General features: G+C 47.0%; 1 protein-coding gene across 7 annotated transcripts in view; it reads right to left on the reverse strand.

The window, feature by feature from the left end:
- Positions 1 to 18,857, reverse strand: part of FMNL1 (formin like 1) — a 115,516-nt gene that overhangs the window by 95,185 nt on the left and 1,474 nt on the right. The gene's annotated exons all lie outside the window — the stretch shown is intronic.

Here is an 18,857-nt window from a genome sequence, read left to right on the forward strand (position 1 = left end):
CAGCATGTTTTTACATCAGTAGAATATGTCCTTTAATTTAAAATGCATCTCTGAGTTATTTGTGGGGCACAGAAAATTCGTTCATTTTTCCCCCTTCAAAATATAGTCCCCCCCCCCCAAGTTCTGAGGGACAGTGGACCGGCCCCCTGCTGAAAAAGTTTGCTGACCCCTGAGCAAGGATATAGTTTGAGTGCCTCGCTTGTAGTTTTATAAATCATTTAACGTGTCAACACAAATAGAAGTTATTGATATCCCAGCAGTTGTATAAGGGATTATTATGATGACCGAAATGTAATTGAAATTAGTAAGATTTTGGAAGGCAGAAATAAAGCAAATCACCACTTCGTCAAATCTAGTACGGAGGGGGCCATTTTTTCGAAATTATATAATTCGATAATTGAACAATTGGTATTAATAATTGTATTATAAATTGGTATTGTTATAATGAGGCTATTACTGGATTGTAACTGAAAACTAATAAAAATTATGATTAGGGAAGTTAACAGTTTTTTCTTTATTTAAATTTACACACCGCTTGATTGTAAAAAAACCAACCACCCTCAAAGCAGTTTACACTGATGCAAAACCACATGCAAAGACCTCCAGCATTCAAGTTTTTGGTTTTCCTCCTCAAAATGTTCAAAAGTGGAATAATATTCCATGCAACACGTTCTACAGAGCTGTCAATGTTGTTTTTTATTTAAAAAACACACACATCAAAAGGTAAAATAGGCATTTATTCGGATGAGTCAGAAACACAATATATCAGGAGGAAGAAAAGTGGGGAAGGAATCTTTGCATCTTTAGAGATCAAAGCCTCTGATGGGGGTTTTTAGGTATCATAACAGCCTGAGAGGATAAATGAAACGAGAAGCTAAAGACCAAGGCAGCTGAGCCATTACAGAACAAAAAGTGGGGAACCGACAGGTGTCAGGAAGCAATGTCAACAGCACATATTGTGCAAGCTCTGAAGCAAAATATAGTCCGGCCCCCCACAAGGTCTGAGGGACAGTGGACCGGCCCCCTGCTGAAAAAGTTTGCTGACCCCTGCCATTGCTTCAGCCTGCTCCAACCCATCCTAAACTGATGTTGTGGTCCAGCACATCAGCTATATTTGTCCACCGCACACAAGTTTGTCCCAAACCCCATTTAAAAACCAAGCACGTTTGCTCTTTAGATGAAAGGTTTACTTGCCAGGGGGCAGTGTAATTGTCCAACAATATGTTATCAAAATAAACCTCGCCAGAGTGTGACATGCAAAGGCCGCGCGCCACATGACGCCTGACGTGTCTGTACACACACACGGATACGAACGAGAGATAAAACACATCTGTTTCTAGAGACCCAGGGGAGGATGCTAAATCCCGAAGGCAGCCGGCAGATTTACCAGGTCAGGCTAACCAAGTTTTTTTTTAAAATCAAAGACCACCCTCAGAGGCAAAAACCCGGCTACCAGAAAATAGGGAATATGGCAAGCAAACAAGCGACGCTCTCGGGACTCGATGCTGGAAACGTACTTTAAACGCTTGTGGGAGGCCGGGCATCTTCAAGAATTTGAGCCTGGTTTTCTGAACTGGGAAGGGCAGGGTATAAAATAAAAAATTATTATTATTATTATTATTATTATTATTATTATTATTATTATTATTATGTGAAAGAACGTTCCCTTCAGGAACTCTGTTTTAAATGGAAGGGAAAGAAGAGGGAGTCGAGGGGGAGCAGCATGGTACAGTGGTCAGAGCTGTCGGCATAGCCAAAGACTTGGCCCCTCTGCCAATGCCCAGTGCAGATTGCAAGCCTTCAGTGGCAGCTCTGAACTTTGTCGAGATTATTCAGGCTGCCATTTGCAATCTAAGAGCCTCAGTAAACAACACGGTTAGGAAGGAAACTCATCCCACAGAGAGAGGGGCCTTGCTGGCACCTCCCTACCCAACAAAAAGAGAAGTCGCTTCCTTTCCAAACCGCCCAGAAGCGAAATAAGAGAACAAGCTTGGGTGTGTACATGTCAAGTGGCTGCACCGCCAAGAGACGTCAACAGGAAGCGAGCAACGTTTTGAAAGAGGGAGCCGCAGTTTCGTTGCTTTTAAAAAATAAGCGGGCACTCTCACTTCTGAACCTACCCCTCCAGGGACTTATCTGGGGCGCAAAACATATCTACGCAACAAACTTTAAGCAAGCCTAACTGGTCTGGCCTCCTCACACTCAATCTTCTGAGGAAGCAAGGTTTAACATGGGGCAGGGAAGTCTTTTCATGCCGAGGGCCGCATTCACTTCTGGACAACTTTCCAGGGGCCAGAGGCGAAACCGCATGGAGCGAAAGAAAGCTATATATCTCTATACTTATAGAGGTTCTTTTTGGGGGGAGCACCCTAAACGCTAGAAATTAATAAATGAATTAATGAATTATATACAGTGGTACCTCGGATCTCGAACGTAATCTGTTCGACTTCCGAAACGTTCAAAAACCGAAGCGCAAAGGGCTGGTTGCAAGTTCAATTGGAAAAATCGAAAAACATGCAGCGGAAGCCGTTTGACTTCTGAGGCACGTTCGAAAACCAAAGCAATTACTTCCGGGTTTTCAGGATTCGAAAACCTAAACGTTCAGCTTCTGAGATGCTCAAGAACCGAGGTACCACTGTATGTTGTGATATATTTTGATTTTGTTCTGCAAACGGCCCTGAGACCTCCGGCTACAGGGTGGTATATAAATTCATTCAATCAATCAATCAATCAATCAATCAATCAATACAACAACAACAATGTTTGTTGTTTAGTTTTTTAGTTGTGTTCTACTCTTCGTGACCCCATGGACCAGAGCACGCCAGGCACTCCTGTCTTCCACTGCCTCCCGCAGTTTGGTCAAACTCATGCTGGTAGCTTCGAGAACACTGTCCAACCATCTCGTCCTCTGTCGTCCCCTTCTCCTTGTGCCCTCCATCTTTCCCAACATCAGGGTCTTTTCCAGGGAGTCTTCTCTTCTCATGAGGTGACCAAAGTATTGGAGCCTCAGCTTCAGGATCTGTCCTTCCAGTGAGCACTCAGGGCTGATTTCCTAAAGAATGGATAGGTTTGATCTTGCAGTCCATGGGACTCTCAAGGGACTCTTCGTATAATGGTAGGATTCTGATTATTTGGGATCTGAAGGGAATATACAAGCTGTGGAGGAATTCCTCAGCTAGCCTACACAAAATGACCTGGCTTAGCTATGGCCATTATAAAACCATATGGGCCATTGAGGGAAACTGGTAATGCAAGAAAGCTGTCCTTACCCCTGCCCTGAGGTGTGGACAGAGACTGGAGATGTGGAAGGTCGCCAGGGTAACTGGGTGTGAGGTGACAGGAAAAGTGGTTGTGCTAGGAAGAGGATGGGAGGGGGAACGAAGACAGAGAGCAGGCTGGCTGGCTGGGAGAGATGCCTTGGACCCCCGTAATGCACTGATGCGGGGAACAAGCCCATCTTGAGTTAGCCGTGCTGTAAGATCAGGACTCCATCCAAACTCAGATGTTAATCTAAGTTAAAGCTATGGTTAAAGCTATAGTTAAAGCTATGGTGTTCCCAGTAGTGATGCATGGAAGTGAGAGCTGGACCATAAAGAAGGCTGATCGCCGAAGAATGGATGCTTTTGAATTCTGGTGCTGGAGGAGACTCTTGAGAGTCCCGTGGACTGCAAGAAGATCAAACCTCTCCACTCTGAAGGAAATCAGCCCTGAGTGCTCACTGGAAGGACAGATCCTGAAGCTGAGGCTCCAATACTATGGCCACCTCAAGAGAAGACTCCCTGGAAAAGACCCTGAAGTGGGGAAAGATGGAGGGCACAAGGAGAAGGGGATGACAGAGGACGAGATGGTTGGCAGTGTTCTCAAAGCTATCAACAGTGGAAGACAGGAGTGCCTGGCATGTTCTGATCCATGGGGTCACAAAGAGTCGGACACGACTAAACGACTAAACAACAACAAGATCAGAACTCCATCAGATGTCAATACGTGAATAAATCATGTTTCTTAAGGCTACGGCGGTCTCTGCCGCGTCCTCAATTCTCCAAAGGAGGACGGACCCTGGCTGAGCGCCAAGATCCCAGGAATCCTGTGCACAGCTTGGCTGGAATTGGGGTGAGCACGGTAACAATAGATTACCTCTGTACAGTAGATTCATTCCCCCTGCCCACAAACACACCTGTCTATCATCTATCCTGGAAAGCAAGAATCATTATCCCAAGCTGGAACATATTTCCAGCCAGAAAACAAACTTGAGGAAGATTTGAAGTAGGTATGTGGCACGTGGACAGTCCTGAGAGCCAGACAGGGAGGTCCCATCTGCACTACACGTTTAAAGCAGTATCATACCACTATAAACCGTCAATGGCTTCCCTCAAGGAATTCTGGGAAGCGTAGTTTGTCTAACAGTGCCGGTAGTTGTTCAGAGACGCCTATTCCCCTCGTGGAGCTACAATTCCCAGAGTAGTTTAAGAGCCAACTCCTCTTCCCGGGGAATGCTGGGAACCGTAGTTCTATGAGGGGAACAGGAGCCTTCTAACGCAGTGTTTCCCAACCTTGGGCCTCCAGCTGTTTTTGGACTACAACTCCCATCATCCCTAGCTAGCAAGACCAGTGGTCAGGGATGATGGGAATTGTAGTTCAAAAACAGCTGGAGGCCCAAGGTTGGGAAACACTGTTCTAACGATTCTCAGCACCGCTGGCAAACTACAGTTCCCAGAATTATTTGGGGGGAGCCACAACTGTTTAAAATGGCACAAAACCACTTTTAAGGTACAGTGTAAAGGGAGCCAGAGACCTGGATAGCTACATTCACATACATCCCAGGCCTGAGGTTCCCCACATTTGGTTTAATGGGTCATTTTAAAAACATCCCTGGTAAACTCTCCAGGACAGAAGAGTTAAAATGGTTTCAAACCAATACTTTAACATTTCTATAGTGCATTTTCCCAGAGGGACAGGATAATTCTAGCTGTTAGGTTGCCAGAAGGCCATTGTCAGTCCAAAATACACAGCCCTCAGTATGCGAGCCCATATTGTTTTAAGAGGAGAACATTCAGCACATCAATTTTTTATTTCCGAACTCCAAGAATAGTAAAGTGGCTAGGCATATATATGAAGCAGGTTGATTATAATAGGAACCAATGTATTCCATAAGAGGGTACATAGAGGAAAGCAGTTTTGGGGAACACTTAGAACAGGCAAGAGTACTACAGCTGGTGTTAGGTAAGGTTTTACATTTTCCGTCTCCCATGGTATCATAGACAGGCACCTTATTTTGCCTTTTAATTCCAGCATTGGGGAATCATTATTGGGGATGGATAGTCATCGTATACACAATAGTGGTGTTTGTGTAACAGGATGAACAGGCAGGGTTGCAAAGTCCACAGGGTTGTTTCTCTCGCCCATGTATATAAATTATTATTATTATTACTATTATTATTATTACAGTGGTACCTCAGGGTTAAGTACTTAATTCGTTCCGGAGGTCCATTCTTAACCTGAAACTGTTCTTAACCTGAAGCACCACTTTAGCTAATGGGGCCTCCTGCTGCTGCCGCGCCACCAGAGCACGATTTCTGTTCTTATCCTGAAGCAAAGTTCTTAACCTGAAGCACTATTTCTGGGTTAGCAGAGTCTGTAACCTGAAGCGTATGTAACCCGAGGTACCACTGTATTATTATTATTATTACTATTATTAAATCGCCATGATGATGAGAAAATTCCCTGTTGAAATTCCCCCTCCTCTTCAATTCCTAAAGGTACAAAAGGCTTGCTGGGCTGGATCTGGAATTCAACAATCCTGGAACAAATGCCTACAAGTGTTGGTAAATTATTCAGTGGCTAGATATCGGTTTGGAAGTATTGAACTAACCCCATATTTATTGCAGGGTCGGTGTGACTTCTTAGAGAAGGAGTGTCTCCATCCTCATCGTTCTGCCTGGACACTGAGGTCCAGCTCTGAGGGCCTTCTGGCAGTTCCCTCACTGCGAGAAGCCAAGTTACAGGGAACCAGGCAGAGGGCCTTCTCGGTAGTGGCACCCACCCTGTGGAATGCCCTCCAACCAGATGTCAAAGAGAAAAACAACTACAGTGGTACCTCGGGTTACAGACGCTTCAGGTTACAGACACTTCAGGTTACAGACTCTGCTAACCCAGAAATAGTATCTCAGGTTAAGAACTTTGCTTCAAGATGAGAACAGAAATTATGTGGTGGCGGCGCAGCAGGAGGTCCCATTAGCAAAAGCGGTACCTCAGGTTAAGAACAGTTTAAGGTTAAGAACGGCAGCGGCGTAGCGTGAGTTGTAAGCACCCGGGGCAACGCAAGTAATTTGCGCCCCCTAACCCGGGGCAAGGCAAGTAATTTGCGCCCCCCGCTGCCGCCCAAACGACGCCGCTTGCCCGGAGGAGGAGGGGGGCAGAGAGGCGAGGAAAATTCAACGGCCCAGCAGCTGCAGCAGCAGCGGCGGAGGCGGGGCTGTGAAGAGGGGCTGCCTGGCGGGTCCTCCGCGGCGAGGGCTGAGAGCCGCTGCCTGCCGGGCGCCTTCAGCCCGGATGCGCGCACAGCTCGTCGGTTCCGCGAGACATGCGGCTCCGCTACAGCCTGCGCCCGAGGCTCTTCGGCGACTCCGGAGGCAGCGAGCGCGCCCCCCCCCCCAGATGTTGCGCCCGGTGCGGCTGGCACCTCTGGCACCCCCCACGCTACGCCACTGAAGAACGGACCTCCAGAACGAATTAAGTTCTTAACCCGAGGTACCACTGTACCAGACTTTTAGAAGACACCTGAAAGCAGCCCTGTTTAGGGAAGCTTTTAATGTTTAACAGATTATTGTATTTTAATCTTTTGTTGGAAGTCGCCAGATGGACGGGGGATAAATGATTTATTATTATTATTATTATTATTATTATTATTATTATTATTATTATTATAGGTCCCATTTTCAACATACTTTTACTGGGGAGTTAGGACCCTTCCTTAGAGATGGCCTCAAACACAATCCTATTCCAGGGAGCCCTTTCACACATGTAGCCAGGACTTAGGAGCCAACACACCTCAAGTAAAATCAAGCAGTGCGCATGTGCACATGCATGCGCAGAGCAGCCGTTGTGTGAGCACTGCTGCAAACCAGCACTAGGCAAACCAGAACAAACGGCTCCAGACACAGACAGCAGCTGAAACAAACATTTCATTTATATAAGGACACCTGCGGGCTGAAATTACAATGCTGAGAAGGAAGACTTTATCGTTTATAAAGGGCGATTTTTACCTCGCTACAACTATTTGGATAATCTCTAGCATGCTGAAGTTTGCTTTGGCAGCGATCAGTTTCAAGTGCTGATTTCTTCCCCCACGTTTCCTTCAACAAGGCTATTCTTGGCAAATAGGGCAAGCTTTTGCAAGAGCCGAGCCGAGCTATCGAAAGGCGGAAGCTACTTGCGCGAGCTCATTTCCTGTGCAGGCTCATCTGTGTACTGTGTCGTGTGTGCAGGTTAACACAAGCAACTGAACTTTTGCAAATGGCACCAGAGCAGGGTTTCCCTGGAGTCGCCAGCTGGTTTTGGACTACAACTCCCATCATCCCTAGCTGGTAGGACCAGTGGTCAGGGATGATGGGAGTTGTAGTCCAAAAACAGATGGAGACCCAAGTTTGGAAAACCCTGCATTAGAGAGGGTCAGCAGGTAGAGATTGTTCATTAAATTGTGAGTTCTTTCACATTTTCCCCAAAACTAGAGGGGGGAGTTTGTTCATTTCTGATCGCATAGATATGTATCTAACTTTAATCAGTTACTAAATTGGCTCAAGGGACGTGGGTTAAGCCACAGAGCCTAGGACTTGCTGATCAGAAGGTCGATGGTTTGAATCCCTGCGACGGGGTGAGCTCCCATTGTTCGGTCCCTGCTCCTGCCAACCTAGCAGTTTGAAAGCACGTCAAAGTGCAAGTAGATAAATAGGTACCGCTCCAGCGGGAAGGTAAACGGCGTTTCCATGTGCTGCTCTTGTTCGCCAAAAGCGGCTTAGTCATGCTGGCCACATGACCCAGAAGCTGTACGCCGGCTCCCTCGGCCAATAAAGAGAGATGAGCGCCGCAACCCCAGAGTCGGCCACGACTGGACCTAATGGTCAGGGGTCCCTTTATCCCTTTACCTTAAATTGGCTCAAAGGCAGACGATTAATACCTGAAAAGTATTTGATCAGTTGGCAGTCTGGCTTTTTCCCACCTTCCCTAAGCAAGTGTGACTTGGCTCAGTCACACGGGTGTTTGTTCTTTGCAGACCCACTGAGTTTGGATTATGTAAGATAAATGGGCAGCGCAAGAGTTTCTTCCTTTGGGACACGAGACGAGGTTTTATTCTCTACTAACTCTGCAATCTTGGCCAGGGTGGTGAGCAGAAATCTCTCTCCCTGCCTCATGGTTAAACATCAACGGAAAAATACATTCAGCCAGTCCTGGAAGGGACTGTCCTAAAAAAAGAGCAAAGCTTGTACTCCTAGATCAGGCATAGGGAAACTCGGCCCTCCAGCTGTTTTGGAACTACAACTCCCATCATCCCTGACCACTGGTCCTGTTAGCTAGGGACGATGGGAGTTGTAGTCCCAAAACATCTGGAGGACCGGGTTTGCCTATGCCTGTCCTAGATCCACGTTTGTCGCTGGAGACCCAGGTAGCTTCTGTGCCAAGAAGTGACTTTCTTAGACTAGTGTACTAGTTGCAGCCTGACCACTGTTATCTAGGCCCCGCTAACCTTTAGGATTGACTGCTGTAGTGTGTTGCGTGTGGGGCTGCCGTTGGACACTGCTCGGAAACTGTGTTTAGTTCAAAATACATCTGCCAGGCTATCAACTGGGGCCAGTTAGCGGGAATATGTTTTGTCGACACTGAAAGAACTGCACAGTGGTACCTCGGGTTGAGAACTTAATTTGTTCTGGAGGTCCGTTCTTAACCTGAAACTGTTCTTAACCTGAAGCACCACTTTAGCTAATGGGGCCTCCTGCTGCTGCCGTGCCGTCAGAGCACGATTTCTGTTCTCATTCTGAAGCAAAGTTCTTAACCCGAGGTAATATTTCTGGGTTAGTGGAGTCTGTAATCTGAAGCGTATGTAACCCGAGGTACCACTGTACTGGCTTTCTGGTGCTTAGGTTTACAAACAGCAACCAGAGATAAACACACACAGACACACACACACAACTTTTCTGGTGAGGCGCCCTGTCTCTGGGATACTGTCCCCAAGAAGGCCTACCTAGTGTCTACATTGTTTTCTTTTTAAATCTCCTAGACTTTTAATTTTATTTTAGCACATATTTCCTCACCTTTTTTAACATGCATTGCAGGGAGTTGGACTAGACCAGCGGTTCCCAATCTTTTTTTGGCTATCTATCTAAGCATCTCTAAAATCCTGATGTGAAATATGATTCTTATTATTCAAAAAGTGAACTCCTTTTCACGTGGAGGAAGCCTAAAAGGCCATTAACTGTTAATAACTCATTCTCAAATTGCCCCCACCTAAAAATCAAATTGTCCCTCCCTGTGGGGTGTGTGCCCCATGTTGGGAACCACAGGACGAGACGGTCCCTCAGGATCCCTTTCCAACTCTATAATTCTACAGTTCTATAAGATTTATTATCTCTTAGGTTCGCCTTGTTTTTGTAAACTGCCCCCAAAACTCCACCAAAGGGAGCTACATGAATCTTATCAATGTATGTGTTTCATACGATTTTGTGTACATCACATGGAGATTTTTCATAAAGCGTTTAGGCTGCCACCCTTACCTGAGAGAAATTACCACAGAACAGAGCGGGACTTGTCTCCAATGAAACACGCACAGTATTGCACCGTTAAAGCTCTGAGCCTCCCCACTTTTAGTATCTTGTGGGTAGCACTGCATTTCCAACCAAACCATTCCCCTCCTCTTTTCTGAATGGAGAGACACTGCGCAATAATCTGATGCAAGCTCAGCAAAAATAATATAAAGCTATTTTGGGATGGGCAGGCTAAGGCTACCGCAGCCCAGGCTCCTGTTGGCTTTGCCCTTGACTGAGTCACAGTTTCATTTCTCCCCAAGAAGGAGGGAAACTTTCAAGTTGCAGCAGAAGAAAGATAAAGATGGATGGAAGCCAGGTTTATCCTCCATGCGGAGAAATTCCCCCAGGAAATTCCGCAACCAGAGATGACTCCATTTCAGCAAACCTGGCGTTGGGTCCCACAGGACAACTAGGGGAAAGAGTCCTACATGATACAAATTCATGTGTGGGAATACTGAGCTTATCCACACTTTCTGCCCCACAACTTTGCAGTAGAGCTCCACGCTGAAACGTTCTGTGTCTTGAACATTGCCCCTAGCTTTCCCCATGAAAAGCTGCTCTTTAAATCAGATCAAATGTCACTTTGCGATTTCTGTCAATTGACGTTTGCGCCAATCAAGCTTTGAACAGTTGGTTTTATGCAGGAAAAGCTCCGGGGGGGAAAGAAAAGGTGATCAGAAACAGAGTTGTAATTCGTGGACCATGCCTGGAAAGAGCAAAGGAAAGTGTGGATAACGCTGCTCTTGCGTCCTGCCATTCATTTGCCCCTCTCTTACAACAAGGATAAGCAGAGGGGTAGTAAGGTAAAGGGACCCCTGACCATTAGGTCCAGTCGTGGCCGACTCTGGGGTTGCAGCGCTCATCTCGCTTTATTGGCCGAGGGAGCCAGTGTACAGCTTCCGGGTCATGTGGCCAGCATGACTAAGCCACTTCTGGCGAACCAGAGCAGTGCACAGAAATGCCGTTGACCTTCCCGCCAGAGGGGTACCTATTTATCTACTTGCACTTGACGTGCTTTCGAACTGCTAGGTTGGCAGGAGCAGGGACCGAGCAATGGGAGCTGACCCCGTCGTGGGGATTCGAACCGCCAACCTTCTGGTTGGCAAGTCCTAGTAGTAGTGATAATAATAATAATAGTAATATTTTTGTACCCTGCCCATCTGACTGCATTGCCCTAGCCACTCTGGGATGCTTCCAACATACATAAAAACATAACAAAACATTACACATTAAAAGGCTTCCTTATACAGGGCTGCCTTCAGATGTCTTCTAAAGGTTAAATACAGTGGTGCCCCGCAAGACGAATGCCTCGCAAGACGGAAAACTCGCTAGACGAAAGAGTTTTCCGTTTTGGAGGTGCTTCACAAAACGAATCTCCTATGGGCTTGCTTCGCAAGATGAAAATGTCTTGCGAGTTCCTGCGGGTTTTTTCCCCTCCCCCCCTTTTTCTAAGCCGCTAAGCCACTTATCAGCTGATCCGATAAGCCACTAAAAGCCGCTAATAGCGCTAATCCGCTAATCCGTCAATGGGCTTGCTTCGCAAGACGAAAAAACCGCTAGACGAAGAGAATCACAGAACAGATTCTTTTCGTCTTGCGAGGCACCACTGTAGTTACTCATCTCCTTGACATCTGAGGGATGTTCCACAGGGCTGGTGCCACCACCGAGAAGGCCCTCTGCCTGGTTCCCTGTAGCTTCACTTCTCACAGCCAGAAGGCCCTTGGAGCTGGATTAAGACATACTTAATCAGCATGTGTTTTGTAAGAAATCGCACTGTTTATTATTGTGCTTCAAAATTTGCTCCCCACCCCCAAATATTTGGAGCTGCTCAAGACTTTCCTAAAGCTTTTCAGAAACCGCGATGAGTAAAAACGCAGCATAGTTATCATCGGTAGACTCTCTAGAAAGCCAAATTAAGGAATTAAGTTTACTCTTAGAAGGTTAGCTCTTGTGACGCCATGAGTGCTCATCGCCACAGCCCAAAGATGGGGGACCGAGACGCGTTCAAAAACCAAAGCATTTACTTCTGGGTTTACGGCATCCGAAAACCAAAACATTCATCAACGGAGACGTTCGAAAACCGAGGTACCACTGTAATGTGATTTGCAATCGTAGGGCGACAGGCAGCCACAAAGATCAGTGGCTTTCCTTGCTGAGAATGAACGGGCGCACAAAACAAAAAAGGCTAAACTTGGCTAGCTCACTTCACTCTCGCATAGACGGGATGAGCTTTTGGCAGCAACGGTGGGGCTCCGGACAGCAAGGAAGCTGGCAACTCTAAACAAGACCTTCAAGACTGGGATTCCCAGCCACTGGAGCCAGCCAAGGCAGGGAGAGAGAAGGGCTTTTTCGTCTCAGGCATGTGCCAAAAAGGAAGAAGAAAATGAGGTGAGACTCATCTTTTTTCATTTCTCTCCCAAAAGGACTTGGATTGCAGACAAGTATTGGGTTGATTGGAACGTGCTCAGCAGCCATGTGATCCAACAAAGTCTTTGTGTTGTTAGTTTTTTATATAAAAAACCTCAAGGAGGCAACAGCAGCTTACCAATTGCAGCAGATACATCTTGGAGGATGCTGAAGACCTATCTATCTTACTAACGTATTGATTTAAGATCTTCCTCTACACCTGAGGCTAAGGGACAATAATAGCGGTCTCAGCAGCCGAGTCTCAACAACCGAAAAACAAACAAGTCCCTACACCATAGCTGTCAACGTTTCCCTTTTTTTAAGGGAAATTTCCTTATTCTGAATAGGATTCCTCGCAAGAAAAGGGGAAAGTTGACAGCTATGCCCTACACCCAAGACTAATCGTGGGATAGGAGAACTGAGAATAATGCAACTATATTTCACATCCGGCAACCCATGTCCCCCTTTGGTTTCAGATAGTACATGGGTAGATAAGTATTTAAAGCCTGGGGCACAAATTTTCACGGTCTTCTAACAGCTATAGTGGCTCATTTACCAGAAGCAGTGTATTTAAACAACTTGGCCCAGTACACCTGAAGGAGCATCTCCACCCACCATCGTTCAGCCCAGACACTGAGGTCCAGCTCTGAGGGCCTTCTGGCGGTTCCCTCACTGCCAGAAATGAAGTTACAGGGAACCAGGCAGAGGGCCTTCTTGGTAGTGGCGTCCGTCCTGTGGAACGCCCTCCCATCAGACGTCAAGGAAATAAACAACTATCTGACTTTTAGAAGACATCTGAAGGCAGCCCTGTTTAGGGAAGTTTTTAATGTTTGATGTTCTATTGTGTTTTTAATATTCTGCTGGGAGCTTCCCAGTGTGGCTGGGGAAACCTAGCCAGATGGACGGGCTAATAATAACTATTATTATTATTATTATTATTATTATTATTATTATTATTATTATTATTATTTAGCATTAACTGTGAAAGTGTATACTTGATTCTGAACAAACCAAGCCTCCTGATGTATATTTTAAAATGCAAATCATTTCCATGTAGCTCCTGGGCCAAGGGCGTCCTGTGCGTTCTATAGGGCAAGGGCATTCTGAGCCACCACCAGCCCCCTGTGCCTAGCAAAGGGGAGGAAGGGACAGTCATGAAAATTACAGAAGGGAATTCCTATTCTGCTACACAGCAAGTCAGGCATCCCCAAACTCGGCCCTCCAGATGTTTTGGGACTACAACTCCCATCACTCCTAGCTAACAGGACCAATGGTCAGGGATGATGGGAATTGTAGACCCAAAACATCTGGAGGGCGGAGTCTGGGGATGCCTGCAGTAAGATGTGGGGAACAGGAGGGGAGAAACATTTTAATGTACGTAGGATAGCATCTTAAAAAGCAGAGGCATCACCTTGCCAACAAAAGTCTGTATAGTTAAAGCTATGGTTTTCCCAGTAGTGATGTATAGAAGTGAGAGCTGGACCATAAAGAAGGTTGATCGCCGAAGAATTGATGCTTTTGAATTATGGTGCTGGAGGAGACTCTTGAGAATCCCATGGACTGCAAGAAGATCAAACCTCTCCATTCTGAAGGAAATCAGCCCTGAGTGCTCACTGGAAGGACAGATCCTGAAGCTGAGGCTCCAAGACTTTGGCCACCTCGTGAGAAGAGAAGACTCCCTGGAAAAGACCCTAATGTTGGGAAAGATGGAGGGCACAAGGAGACGGGGACAACAGAGGACGAGATGGTTGGACAGTGTTCTCGAAGCTACCAGCATGAGTTTGAACAAATTGCGGGAGGCAGTGGAAGACAGGAGTGCCTGGTGTGCCCTGGTCCATGGGGTCACGAAGAGTCGGACACGACTAAACAACAAGAAAAGGATAGCAAACAAACGAAACCCTAAAAACCTTGGCTATCTCTGGTCCACCCCGATCATTGATGGCAAGGAACCTTTCATGGACCCAAGCCCACATTTTCACTTGGCCAAACTTTGGGGCTGTAGCACAGTCAACCAACCACATTTCATCCTCAGTTGGGTTGTTGAGGGTTTTTTGGGTGGGGAAGGTACCATTAAATGGCAGTAAATTGATGTTTAGCTTACACAGTCTACTGGGAGGAATCTATTGGGATTTCCTGCCTCAAGCGCCAAAATCTATTGGTTTGACTCATTTCTGTCTCACACAAACTCTGATAGCGGAAGACAGGGCTTTCAGAAACGTCAATGCCATGATGGAAAAGGAGAGTAAGCCAACACAGGTGTCAGGGTAGGCTTTGGACATCAATTCACTCATCCCTCCTTGCACAGAGACAAACAGGACAGAAGGCCGGGCAAGCAGTTCATTCTCAGCCTCTTCTGCTACCCTCGGAATAAGCTAGGGGTGCAAAACCTGCAGCCCTGGACTACATTTCCCAGAATCCCTGGCCACAGGTGGGACTCCTGGGAGTTAAGAGTGCAATAACATCTGGCTGGCCACATGTTTTCCATCCCTGGCATAAGAAATGTCAAGTGAGTGTAGGAGGGACAGAAAATGATGCCCACTTTCTGCTTATTTCAACAACAACGCTTATGCAGACTTTTGTTCCTCAAATGCTGAAAGTGCATCCCATAAATTATCTCAGTCATTCGACGGACAACCCTGCAAGTCAGTCCTACCACCCAGTTTTTAGGGAAAGAACGGCATAAATTAAACGCAAGACCAGCCACTGTTAGCAACAGTAGCTCAGATGACCTCTTTCCAAACACAGCTTGAGTTGACACACTACAGTACGTCCCAGGCACCCAGATGCTGCTGAAACAGAGGGGAAACCAGGACCGTGTAGGAACTCAACTCCATGACTTCCTTGCTGACAGCACAATCCTACCCAAGTCTACTCAGAAGCAAGTCCGGATGGATGGCAGCTAACAGATTGAGGTTGAATCCTGACAAGACAGAAGTACTGTTTCTGAGGGACAGGAGGTAGGCGGGTGTGGAGGACTCCCTGGTCCTGAATGGGGTCACTGTGTCCCTGAAGGACCAGGTGCGCAGCCTGGGAGTCATTTTGGACTCACAGCTGTCCATGGAGGCACAGGTCAAATCTGTGTCCAGGGCAGCTGTTTATCAGCTCCATCTAGTACGCAGGCTGAGACCCCACCTGCCCATGGACTGTCTCACCAGAGTGGTGCATGCTCTGGTTATCTCTCGTTTGGACTACTGCAATGCACTCTATGTGGGGCTACCTCTGAAGGTGACTGGGAGCAGCCTTGAAAGACCTACACCGGCTCCCAGTATGTTTCCGAGCACAATTCAAAGTGTTGGTGCTGACCTTTAAAGCCCTAAATGCCTCAGTCCAGTATACCTGAAGGAGCGTCTCCACCCCCATCCTTCTGCCCGGACCCTGAGGTCCGGTGCTGAAGGCCTTCTGGTGGTTCCCTCGCTGCGAGAAGCCAAGTTACAGGGAACCAGGCAGAGGGCCTTCTTGGTAGTGGCACCCGTCCTGTGGAACGCCCTCCCACCAGATGTCAAAGAGAAAACAACTATCAGACTTTTAGAAGACATCTGAAGGCAACTCTGTTTAGGGAAGCTTTTAATGTTTAATAGGTTATTGTAATTTAGTGTTCTGTTGGAAGCCGCTCAGAGTGGCTGGGGAAACCCAGCCAGATCGGCGGGGTATAAATAATAAATTATTATTATTATTATTATCCAATTCAATGGGGCTTGCTGCCAGCTGAATGGGGTTAGGACTGCAGCCTTACAAGCGGTCTATTCTGTAGCAGTTCTGATGGGTCTCTGAGATGAAGAAGACCACATGGAGTCACAACTTTTTGGTCTGGAAGCTCTTCCCCCTATAATTCCATATGTTTGGGGAATGCTCAGGATGGTGCCAGGTGGAAGAGGCTCTTGCATATCACTTCAAAGGATCTGGGCTGAACATTAGCACTGGAAACAAATGCTCTTGACCACAAGCTCTTGAGATGCCACCTAGCTTTTGTCGGCAAGGCAGCATGAATGCTGCAGAAATCTTCCTACGAACTCCAGCGGTTACAAACTCTTTCTTCAGCTCTTAGTTTTGTGAGAAGGCTGCCTTAAGGAGGGAATGGAGGGTGGCAAGCCATTCCACACAAATACCCCCCCAAAACAGGATGCTGGCAAGTCCTTTGGTCAGTTGTCATACGATCGATTCCCTTGCTGGTGAACTGGCAGCTTAACGTCAATACAGTGGTACCTTGGTTTCCAAGCGGATTAGCTCCCAAACAAATCGGCTCCCGAACGCCACAAACCTGGAAGCAAGTGTTCTGGTTTGCCGACGTTTTTCAGAAGCCGAACGCCCGAGGCGGCTTCTGCAGCTTCCGATTGGCTGCAGGAAGCTCCTGCAGCCAATCGGAAGCCACACTGTGGTTTTCAAATGCTCCCAGGAGTCAAACGGACTCCTGGAACAGATTAAATTCGACAACCAAGGTACCACTGTACAAGGGAGCTAGATTTGCTTCAAGGGACACCCACCGCTGATCCCTGCCCCTAAACCCAAAGAAAGAGAGAATAATTCAATTCAAAACCAACCCCCTCCTGGTTTTGTGCTACTCATTGTCTAGATCTTCTTGTTGCCTACCCAAGAGCACTGAGTACAGTGGTACCTCGGGTTAAAGAACTTAATTCATTCTGGAGGTCCATTCTTAACCTGAAACTGTTCTTAACCTGAGGTACCACTCTAGCTAATGGGGCCTCCAGCTGCTGCCGTGCCACCAGCACGTAATTTCTGTTCTCATCCTGAGGTAAAGTTCTTAACCCGAGGTACTATTTCTGGGTTAGTGGAGTCTGTAACCTGAAGCGTCTCTAACCTGAAGTGTCTGTAACACGAGGTACCACTGTAACATCTTTGGTTACAAAACTATGTCTATGGAGGTCCTAAGATGGAGAGGGTTACTGAGAGGGTTACTGGTGGGTTTCCTCTGCAAAGACCTTCCTCTTGCAGTTGAATAATAGATGCTGAGTGTCTAGCGTGTGCCTGGCTTGGAAACAACCCAACTGTACTCCTCACACCCCTCCTTTGTCTGCAAAGGCAGGTTCTGGGGGCCATTGACTGCCCCAGACCTCTCAAAGTGCCTCCGTACTGTTTAATATTATCTACAAAGTGCGAATTATTAAGACATGTTATATACAGTAAACTGCCTGTTCTCAAACACACACACACAAGATCACATCCTGGCTAATCAACGACTTTCAGCACTGCCCTCAGTTCCACAGTAACAGCCACCAATGTGCTTAAAGCGTTATAAGCCACAGAACGGAATTGTGGAATTGTAGAGTTGGCGGGGCCCCGAGGGTCATCCAGACCAACCCCCTGAAACGCAGGAATCTTTTGCCCAATGTGGGGCTTGAACCCACAACCCTAAGATTATGAGTCTCCTGCTCTGCTGACTCTCTGTGTGTGCCCGAGAGAGAGAGAGAGAAGACCGACCCTTTGGCCACAGTAAGAGCTCTTTAAGAAGAGGATAGTCAAGGCAACGGTGAGATGGAACTCATCAACTTTAAGCAACCATGGGCACATGTTTCTCAACTCATAGGGTTGGATGAAACCACAGAATTAACACACAACCCAGCTCCCTCTTCTCTCAAGATTCCCCCGGGGCACACGAGCTCCACATCTCCCCAAAGCAGAAGGCCAACTAGAGGCGCAACTCCCAAACATGTCCTCAAAGCTAAGAGCTACAGATCTCGCACCCTCTGTCCTCCCTACAGCTGCATAGCTCCTGAAAGGATGCACAAAATGCAAACTAGTTTCTTAACTGCAGGTACAGATGCAGCTACAGTTGCTGAAACCCTGTGGTTCTGTCCCATCAGAAGAGGCGTCTGAGAACATCCTATATGAGCCAAAAATCTGCAATCAGCCAACTTGGAACAAGGCCCTAAGGGCACTGCAACCATCAGTGGCTTCTGAGGAGGGAATTGGTTTGGGGGAACATCCGAGGCTAGTTCTGGCTACTTCACATCAGTTTAGCACCAGCTGTTTGCAGAACCTAGTTTTTTTTTCCCCTCTAGGGTGTCTGTTGTAGACTGCAGACTAGCCTCGGGAAATACTGGGAAAGACCACTTGAACTCACTGGGGAGACTGGGAGGGGCTACACAAGGACACCTGCAGATGAATGGATCTGGAGCAGTCTCCACCCTCACATGCCGCTAACTTGGGTGAGATTAATCCCCGCCATCAAGGCAGGTGTGAATCTACTTAAAATCATTTCCAGCTGTGCTCCTTTTGACCCTTCTACCAATGCTTCTGTACTTCCAATTTGCAGACTGAGGTTGCTTCCTTCAGAGAAACCGTGGCACCACAAAGCGTTCAGCAAAAGGAGATAACTAATAATAATAAAAATAATAAGGGTGGAGCAGGAATTATCGGCTCCTTACCAAGTAATACCGGCCCTTTAAAGCAGAAAAAGAAGAGGAAAAACCTTCCCATTTCACAGCATTGAAGAGAGTGGGGAAATTTATCTTTGGACCTCTCTCTAACCACACAGATTGCAAGTACGCCTGCACCCCTTGCTAGATTAGTTTTCCATTTCGGGGTGTGTTAAGAGAACCCCCAGCTGGTTGACGTCTTTAGGGTGACATGAAGGCACGATGGGTCTATGGGGAGGAGAAGAGAAGGGAGGAGGAGGAAGACAAGACAGAGACTTAC

Source organism: Podarcis bocagei (genome assembly GCF_964188305.1).
Source record: "Podarcis bocagei genome assembly, chromosome: 13".
NCBI classification, from domain to species: Eukaryota; Metazoa; Chordata; class Lepidosauria; order Squamata; family Lacertidae; genus Podarcis; species Podarcis bocagei.